Consider the following 9,745-nt stretch of genomic DNA (forward strand, 5'->3'; position numbering starts at 1 on the left):
AACAAGTATGGCAAAAGAAACCTTCACTGCCAACTTGGTCCTTCACTAATCCTCTTTTTGAGGATTCAAGCTTACTTTTACCCGAAGAAATGTTGCAGTAAGCACAAGAATGTGAAAATTCAAGTTGCCAAGGTACAAAAAACAGTCTTTGGCATAGTCAGAGTCGGGCCGCTGAGCCATAAAATGAGCAAAGCATTAGACCCAAAGCTTCAAGTCATATTAAATTCTATGTTGAGAGTCGTAGTTATTAGGCTTACGCTCAAGCTGGAAGAGTTGAGCATATCTAAATTGTGTTGCTCATGCTGGATGAGATGAGCATAATAGTCGAAGTCTATTAACTTACAATTGGTGGCGTGTCGTAGAGTCCAACACTCACACACAGTGCACAGTAAGATGAGAGCACATATCCTCGTCAATGAAAACCATTCTAAAAGGTGTGCCAGCTTGCAAAGCCATGTCATATGCTTTTATAACTACACCATCTTTCTGAAGAACCCCTCAAAATCCTTCTTGCATAGCATATTATTTCCCATGCATTTTTGTGTGTGCATAAATAGGATGTCCCATCATTGGACATATGCATTAGACACTCTTTTTTGCTTCCACCTATGCACCTTGAGTGGACTACAACAGGCAAAACCAATGCTCCATCATTCTACCCTCTCATATTTGCTGCCTTTAAGTTCCATATCTATCAGCAAATAATCCCTTGAGTACTTAATTAATGTTTTCTGTGTTAATAAGTACTCCAATAATGCGTATATCCCAAAGGCACTTTTTCCCAATGGTTTTTTTTCCTTTGGTCATCCAGGTATTAGACCCTAAATTAGAACCTCATCATTCTATTTCCCTTGTACATACTTTTCATCGATAAACAGCAGCCTCATCATTATGCTATTACAACGGACAAATGCAACATCATCTCTCACATTAGACATATTTGGACCAATGAAGATGCTGTGGCAAATTGAACCTCATCAACAAATTCAACAAAACATGAAGACAACCAGCCCATCAACAACCAATCAAAACCTTCGACAGCCTCCACGGACACTTTTCAATAGTGACCGAGGACGGTGTCGTGCAGCTCCGCTGCCATGTAGAGAAAAAGAGTAGAGAAAGGTAAGCTAAGCTTCTTTGAATCCTACACATTAAGTGAGTAGTGATCAAGGCTTGATAACAGGCCAAGCTTAATGATTAATGTATGCCAGATGCGGCTTAAAAGGGCCAACAGATGCCTTAATGATGCCAAAAATGAGTATGCTTGAAGTGAGCACACATGAAAGATTATGAACTAGAATTGCAGTGCTTGAAGTGCTCTACCGGCCTATCTTTACGGCTCATCGATTGGAGCTACGGTGAAGAATTTATGGCAGTTTGAAGTTTATGTCGATTGTGGATCTGTACCGGATTGGGCAGCTGTAGCTGAGGTGACAAAAATGGATTGAATACACGGGCCTGAAGTGCTCATTTTGTGGAGCGCGTCGGTCTTTTCAGATCAGCAATCGGAGTTCCGGTTGCCAAGTTATTGGCCGTTAAAGATTCATCGGAGGCTAGATCCGTGTAAGTCCGGTCGGCTCGGATGGAGTGCCATCTAGGAATTTTTGAGCTTTATTCAGGTTTTGATATGCGGGAGCAGCAAGTGCTTTAGGAGCCATCAAGGCTAAGAAACGAGCGAAGCCCGCCTTGCGTGGAAGGAGGAAAGCAGATTGAAGTACGGAGGGACAACTGAAGGCCTTCGAGCTCTTTTCGACATTATCAAGTCTTGTAGCAAACAAAAGGACCTATAGATGTGCACCAAAATACATGCGGACATTCTTGATAGGGGGTTGCTTGAAGAGGAAATTTAGCTTGGAAATGCATTTTTTACCATGTATGCCATGTGTGGTGCCAAAGTGTGGCTCCCATAAGCCATAACTAAAAGGCCTCCCAAGGAGATAATAAATGGCCGCCCATTAAGTTATGAAGGGACTTTTTTCTAACCCTAATGTAAAGCCAAGGAAGGAAAATGGCGTGAGAGGAAAAGACGAGCAGGCAGTGCAGCGTGAAGGAAGGAGGAGCTCGCAGTGAGCCAAGGGAGGCTCGGACGCCGCCGACCAAGAAACGTCTTCTGCTCAGCAGCGCCATGCGCCCCTTTTCAACATTATTCCCGGCCTTTTTTGTGTTGGTCAACTGTGGCCTTGCCATGTCAGCAACGACGTTCCTACACGGTGATGCCGCGCTACTGCTAAGGGGGGGGAGAGGCTATTATTAGTTGGCTTTTTGAAGGGTAGGCAAGGAGTTTTTTGTTTCCTTTTTTGGTAGATAGCGAAGGCGAGAGAAGAAACACATAGCGAGGGGAGGAGAACGTTGGGGGCTTTGCTCGCGCGAGTTCTCTCTCTCGTCCTCGGCTAACGAAGTAAGGCATAAGAAGAATAAGGGCATCAACGAAGGGATGATGAGCATGAGCACGAGATGAGGAAGGCGGGGAGGAGTCGGAGCAAGGATCAAAGCTCCCTCTCTCTCGCTCTCTTGCTCGGCAAGGTAAAGGAGGCAAACCTTCTCTCTTCCTCTCTCTCGCGCTCGATCTCGTCCTTTGACACAAGGGTAAAGCCACTCTCTCTATCGGCCATGTCGACAAAAAGGAAGCAAGGGCATGATGCATTAAGGAGGAGCAAGGCTTGGCGAGGAGCTCGGTAAGATAAGGTGAGAAAGAAAAGAAGGGGATCCGGAAGCTTGAAGGGGAGAAGAAGGAAGCATAAAGCACTCTTTCTCTCGCTCTTGTCCACGGCTAGCAGAGCAAGCAAGGAAGACTCTTTCTCTTGCTCTCGGCCATAAAATAGAGAAGAGGGGCATAAAGTGCTTGAGAAGGAGAGACCTCAGAACTGTTGCATGAGCTCGGAAGAGGAAAGCACAAGGCAGGCCAAGCAAATGTATGGGTCAAGCAAGTGTTAAAGCTTCGGATAGCAATTGAAGAGCAGGAGGAACTTAAAGTGCAAAGCATAAAGAGAAGGAAGTTGCAGGATAATCAATAATAAGTGAGGCTTAATGATTGAGGCAGTGAACTGACTTGAAGCTTGCACGATCTAATGGAACTTGAAGCAGATAAAGCAGTATAAGAAAATTTCCATCACCGTCATCAACTGGAAATTGAATTAGCATTTTGTTAAATCCAGTGTTGTTAACGGCTCGGTTAATCTTGTAAATGGGAGCGTAAAATCCTAGTAAGCAGTTGATCCAAGTGAGTGCTGTTAACAGCCCGCCTTGGCGTAAGGACTAAGTTGTACTCAAAGTAATATTCAATTAATTGATGATTGCGGTGATTGGCAGAGCTGTCATTGTCTCTTGTTCTCTCTCTTTCACACCTCCCACAGCTAGAGGCCCGGCGCCTGCCCGGCTCACGTAGCGAACATATATCCCCCGACATCTTTGGTGAGCCCGACGCGAAACGAGCCGGGGTGGGAGGTAAAGATGGAGATGCCAGAACAGTTAAAGCAATTTATTGAAGATTTCAATGCCAACAAATTTGATGAAAATCTACGAGTTGTAGATTTTGCCAAAAATGATGGAATTAGTTCAGAGATGTCTGCAGGAAGTGAAAGCCATGCAGATAAAGAAGCAAATTGATGATGCTGTAGAGCTAGCACTTGATGCTGTTCGGGAGCAGTATTATAATTTTCAGGGATATGATCCAGAAGGTTTTATTGCATGTTACGAAGCTGAGATGAAGAGCTGAAATGTTCCAGAAGATCGGATGATTGCAGCTTTTGAGGAGGTTGTAAACTCGGATTTTAAAAAGCAGGTTCAAGAACTGGCAGAAGAATATCCCACATGGTGGGAGTATTTTGCAGAGGAATTCATTTATGAAATTCTAGATCGGGAAATAAAAGAGATTACTGAACGAAGTAAGGTTTTCTTCAGTAAAGGTGAAGGGGATCAGATGCAAATCCTCAACCATGATGAATTATGGGAGCATATTTCTGCAAGAAGTAAAGCCAAAGAAAATGCTAAGCTAGAATCTGTCATTGACGCATGTCTTCTGGAAGACGAGACATTATTGCATGCAAATGATGATTTCATAGTAGATATTGTTTATGCTCAATTGGGATTGTCTTCTTTATTCCAAAGCAGATGTGACTCTATGGATGCTAAGCATGCAATCATATCCTCTCAAAGTGACATAAATGAGGAAGCAGGTTTCTCAGAGCCAGTACATGGTTTGCATATGAGCATAGTTGCTAGCAGTGATCAAGAAACATGTTTGTCAAAGTCAATATGTGATGTGGATGCCCATTTGGAGTGCTCTTTGGGTATAGAACATGAAGAGAATGCTTGTGCAGCATTACATGCAAAAGCAATTGCTTTGGATGATGCTATACAAGACGGTTTTATGTCTATGCTGCATTTCAGGACACTGGTGATGATGTAGATGTATTTGATGCTCAACCATATGTATATGATGTGAACCAAGACAAAGATTATGATTACGGAGATGCATATTCAGAGGGGGTGATGGATGATAATTAGTCTATGACTGCTACAGGTTACAAGGTTTGCTATGATGATGCTATGGGAAAAGAAATTGATGCTATCTTTGTAATGCATGCTGAGACTTGTGCTATCAAAGTGGAAAGATATTTGAATGGGAGTGTGAAGCTGCCAGAACAATTTGTACCTATATATGAAATAAGCAATGAGGTTTCCTGTGATAATACTCAGAAACTAAGTGGTTCTTCCAAGGAGGAAGATATGGAGCTTATGGATCTGCTTGATGATGCGCTAGAGGAATTTCGAGTTCCTTGTGACAAGAGCAGTGAAGAACATCCTGCAACATATGATGAAGAACTTATGTCTCTTTTGGATGAGGCTCTAGAGGAGTTTGTGCCTACTAGAGAAGACAACCATGCAATGTTTGTGGTATCAAATGAAGTGATGGAATTCAATGACTCACAAATGCAGATTGATATTTTGGAAACCATAGTGATTGAATTGATTTTTCCTCTGGGTTCTGCTATGATGGGAATTTGGGACTTTTTGCTCCTATGCTATGAGAAAGTTTGTGGAAATGCAATATACTTGAAATATGACCATCCATTACCTTATGACCCAGGAGGCTATCATGCTAGTTATGATTCTTGGCAGTTACTCTATATGATATGACCCAGGAGATTATCATGCTAGATATGATTGTTGTCAATTACTTTATATGCCATATGATCCAGGCGGTTTGTATGGAGATTTGTGGACTAATTTATGTTTATGCTGTAATGATTGGAAATTCTAGTATTTTCCCTATGATCCTGGAGGATGGTGCAAAATTTTTAAAGGAATGCTCATAATGGGGCAATTGATTGGTTTCTCGTTTGATCCCGGGGGGCTACTAAAGTTCCATTTGCAGATTTGAAGAGTACCAGCTATCTGATGTAGCAGGTTGCATGGTACAAGGTTTTTGTTTTCTAGATTTATGCTGAGTCAGAACAATTTTGGTTATGCGTTCAATAAGATCACATGGCTGGCTTCCAGTGGACTTCTTTGGAGAATTGATGAAGTATCTTCACATCTTTTGAGTCGGTTCTGCTAACAGAACTTGAAGTAAAGGACTTGACGGCCATTCCGTGTGCAGACATAGTAAGGCATACTTGAGCTTGACAGGGTTCCTTAAAGAGATCTTAATGGTCAAGCCGTGTGCATCATTAACTGGAGCACTTGAGTCTGGCGGGGTTCACTAAACATTTTTTATCATAATTGGATGCTTTGAAGATACAGCAGATACAGTTCAGAGATTTTTTGATGGACAGCTACCTAATGATTAAGTTAGAACATTGATGATAGGGTATAAGCCTTATTACATTTTTCGTACAGTTACGTGAGTCTGATGATGGTAAGGAGCTTAAGGAGCCTGTAGCAGATGCAGATTGAAGTGCTATTGGCACAGACCAGAGGCTGTGTAGGTTCAGGGGGGGTGAATGTCATGCAGCTCCAATACCATGTAGAGAAAAAGAGCAGAGAAATGTAAGCTAAGCTTCTTTGAAGCCTACACATTAAGTGAGTAGTGATCAGCTGAGGCTTGATAACACGCCAAGCTTAATGATTAATGTATGCCAGATGCGGCTTAAAAGGGCCAACAGATGCCTTAATGATGCCAAAAATGATTATTCTTGAAGTGATCATAGATGAAAGATTATGACCTAGAACTATTGTGCTTGAAGTTCTCTATCGGCTTGTCTTTACGGCTCGTCGATTGGAGCTATGGTGAAGAAGTTATGGCAGTTTGAAGTTTATGTCGATTGCAGATCTGTACCGGATTGGGCAACTACAACTGAGGTGACAAAAATGGATTGAATGCACGAGCTTGAAGTGCTCACTTTGTGGAGTGCATTGGTCTTTTCAGATCAGCAATCGGAGTTCCGGTTGCCAAGTTACTGGCCGTTAAAGATTCATCGGGGGCTAGATCCGTGTAAGTCCGGTCGGCTCGGATGGAGTGCCATCTAGGAATTTTTGAGCTTTATTCAGGTTTTGATATGCGGGAGTAGCAAGTGCTTTAGGAGCCATCAAGGCTAAGAAACGAGCGAAGCCCGCCTTGCGTGGAAGGAGGAAAGCAGATTGAAGTACGGAGGGACAACTGAAGGCCTTCGAGCTCTTTTCGACATTATCAAGTCTTGTAGCAAACAAAAGGACCTACAGATGTGCACCAAAACATGCGAACATTCTTGATAGGGGGTTGCTTGAAGAGGAAATTTAGCTTGGAAATGCATTTTTTACCATGTATGCCATGTGTGGTGCCAAAGTGTTAAGGCGGTTGTGTCGCTAGCGGAAGCTAAATAGCGAGAACTCAACCAACAACAGAATTTGTCAGACGAGGGCGGAGCTTGACCCGTAGGCGCATGGAAACAACTAGGTGGGTGTCAAATCACCTACTCAACCTTCTAATGACAATCACTAATAAGGAAATCAAATCTAAGTTCTAAAATACGCAAGTGACTGAAATCCTTACTACGAACGAATGCTCTACGAAACAGGATCTAGAATCATTGAATCGATCTCGAACTCAAGGGGAAGTCTATACACTAGGTAAGAGCAACACCCTAAAGACTTGAACTGCAAAATCAACCTATAACCACTCCGTGCGGCAAACGCGTATGAAGACATGCCGAAAATTACAGGTGATCGAAACTTGACCCCGATGGTACCAATGTGTAGCTCTACTCGTTGTGGTTCTATAGATATGCTGCACACTCCATTCCTACACACGAGTTGGAAGAAAACTCACACCGAAGCTCGTAGGAACTTACCACACATAGAAGCCGATAGCGCGCACTCTTGGTATCTGTGCGTAGCTCTCACCGTTGCTAACACAATGGCGGTGTCGCTTCTCCAATGGCGGCTCCGTAGCTCGCGTAGCAAGTAGATAAGACTCTCTCTCTCTCTCTCCCTCTCTCAGACACAGTCACGGCGCTCAAAAACTCACTTTGATTAATACTCTGAATCTCCTTTAGGTTACAAAACTTTGGCTTATATACCTCAGCCTTGGAGGTGAGAACATCTCTAACTAATTACATCAGCAAGTGAAATTACTTCGGGATAGCAAGCTGGAAACTCAATTGAGTCCCGTTACTTAATGAATGGCTCAATTCAAAATCAATCTCGGAAAGACATTTATTACAATCAATGGTTACAAAAATGATAAGTGTGAGCAAAAATGTGGGTGTGATCCTCTGCTGGCTCAACACTCCCCCCCTCCGCGTTCATGTCGTCCTTGACATGACTTTTATGCTTGGTCAATAAAGTCCTGTCGTCTTGAGCATCTGCAAATGTGATTCGTATCGTAGGTTGCTGATGGTCAAGGTTGGGCCGAATATTTTTCTTTCGTGGGTGAAAAAGCCGGTGTAGAAAGCTTCTTCGAATGTTTGCATGTGGAAGCTAGGCAAAAACATAATCCTCTGGTATAGGAGGTGCAACACTTTTGGAGAAGGCTGCAATGAAAGATCATACATCATATCAGTCACTGTGTCGGCCGTCGATAGTAGACTCGAGGTCGTGGATTTATCTGGCACGAACACTTCAATGCAAGCTAAGAGAGTCTTGCAAATTTTCTTGAGCATCTGACACGAAAGGTCAGGAGAGCCAGTAAAGAGCTTGATGGTGCCCGTTAGGGTTTTCACCATGTAGGCTTTACCTATTCTCTCTCCTGCCTTTGGTCCTGGCATCCTGGGATAATTAAGCCAATTTGGCTTCTTTTCTGCAATCCTGCCATGCTCTTTCCAGTTTCGGACTCTTGGCACCGGGCAGAAGGTTGAATCCTCCCGAATCTCCTTTGGTGCCTCCACCAAGTAGATGAGGTAGGCTGGGTATTTGTTCAGCCAACCTTTCCTCCATCTAGGCTGCGAATCTACAATCTTCTTTGATTGTTCCTCTTTTGTGATGTCGCCTTCGTAAAGAGCGACATACTGCTCCTCCTCTATTCTCTTTTTCATTTTTATCACTTCAAACTTCATCAAAGGGAAAGGCAGGCTGGGTTGCATCCACTCTTCATGGAGCACTTTTGTGTCTAATCCCTGAAGTCTAATGGAGATTAGGAGTCTCCTCTCCCATTCCATTTCCGCCTTGGCACTCTCCTCTGTTGACTTTGCTATTTGGTCATGGAGCCTTTGTTCTTCTTCTTCAGAGATTCCTGAAGTCGGGGCCACCTCGTGAACTGGGGCTGGATCTTCAATTGTGGTTGCCTCTCCAGTTTCTGGTAGCTCTATGGCTGCTCCACCTGATTCTTCTTGTGGTGTCTCTGTCTCTCTTCTTTGTTGCTCTTGTAGATCTTGGAGCTGTTTGAGGAGGGTCTCATTCTCTGTTCTTAGTGTTTGATTTTCTAAAGTGAGCCTCTCCTCTGCTGCCAATGATCCCTCCGCAATGTGCAACCTTTGCACTTGCTCTAATCTTAGCTCTCTTTGTAAGCTTCGGACCTAGTCTTCCAGAGCTGGTACAAGAGCTCCCTCTTGTTCGGTTCCTGCTCTGCTAGCTCTAGGGGTAGTCCTGAGTCTAGTGATTGTTCTTTCTTGGAGCTCGACTCTTTCCCTTAGCTCAATGAGCTCATCTTTAGCCGCCTCCAAGTCGTCTTCCATCCGCTCCCTTGCTTCCTGTGCACTTGTTACTTCTCTTGAAGCCTCGGCTAGCTGAAGTATCAAGCCGTCTCTCTCGTTTTCCGCGTCGTAGAGTGATGCTTTATGACTTTCAGATTCAGTCATAGCATCCTCTAATTTCCTCTGCAACTCGGCTTCCCTTTGTTTGTTTGTCTCAATCTCGACTTCCTTTGCCTTGGATCTTTCTTTGATCTTGCTGAGCAGTTCATGCACCATGTGCATGTCTTTTTCATCTTCATGTGTCAACTCTAAAGCTTTTTCTGCCACCACCTCCACTGGCTTCGGCTCTTCTAGTACCTTCTGCTTGTCCAGTTTCTCTTCACTCTCTTTTGTACTCTTTATTTTTTCCTCTGTCCCTCTCCGATCATCTTGTTTTTGTAGGGGGATCCCATAGACTGCCTCAAGGGCCTCTTCTTCGGTGTACCCTATCGCTACCAGATCCTCATAATCGTTTTTCTTTTGCTGAATTGAATCTATCTCCTTTTCCTTGGTCCCGGCCTCCGGCTTTTCCATACCAGCCGTGTCCATCTCTACTGTGGTCTCTTCCACAATGATTTCCGTCTTCTTCGGGCTTGGTACATCAGTAAAGGAGGGCTGATTGTCCTCAGTCATCTTGGCTTTCCCTTTGTTTGCTT

General features: G+C 43.7%; 1 pseudogene; it reads left to right on the top strand.

Annotated features, from left to right (window-relative positions):
• The first annotated feature begins 4,120 nt into the window (after window positions 1-4,120).
• Window positions 4,121-4,676, top strand: LOC147439986 (uncharacterized; annotated as a pseudogene).
• Window positions 4,677-9,745: the final 5,069 nt, after the last annotated feature.

This window comes from Adiantum capillus-veneris, chromosome 16 (assembly GCF_014529385.1).
Source record: "Adiantum capillus-veneris isolate H3 chromosome 16, ASM1452938v2, whole genome shotgun sequence".
NCBI classification, from domain to species: domain Eukaryota; kingdom Viridiplantae; phylum Streptophyta; class Polypodiopsida; order Polypodiales; family Pteridaceae; genus Adiantum; species Adiantum capillus-veneris.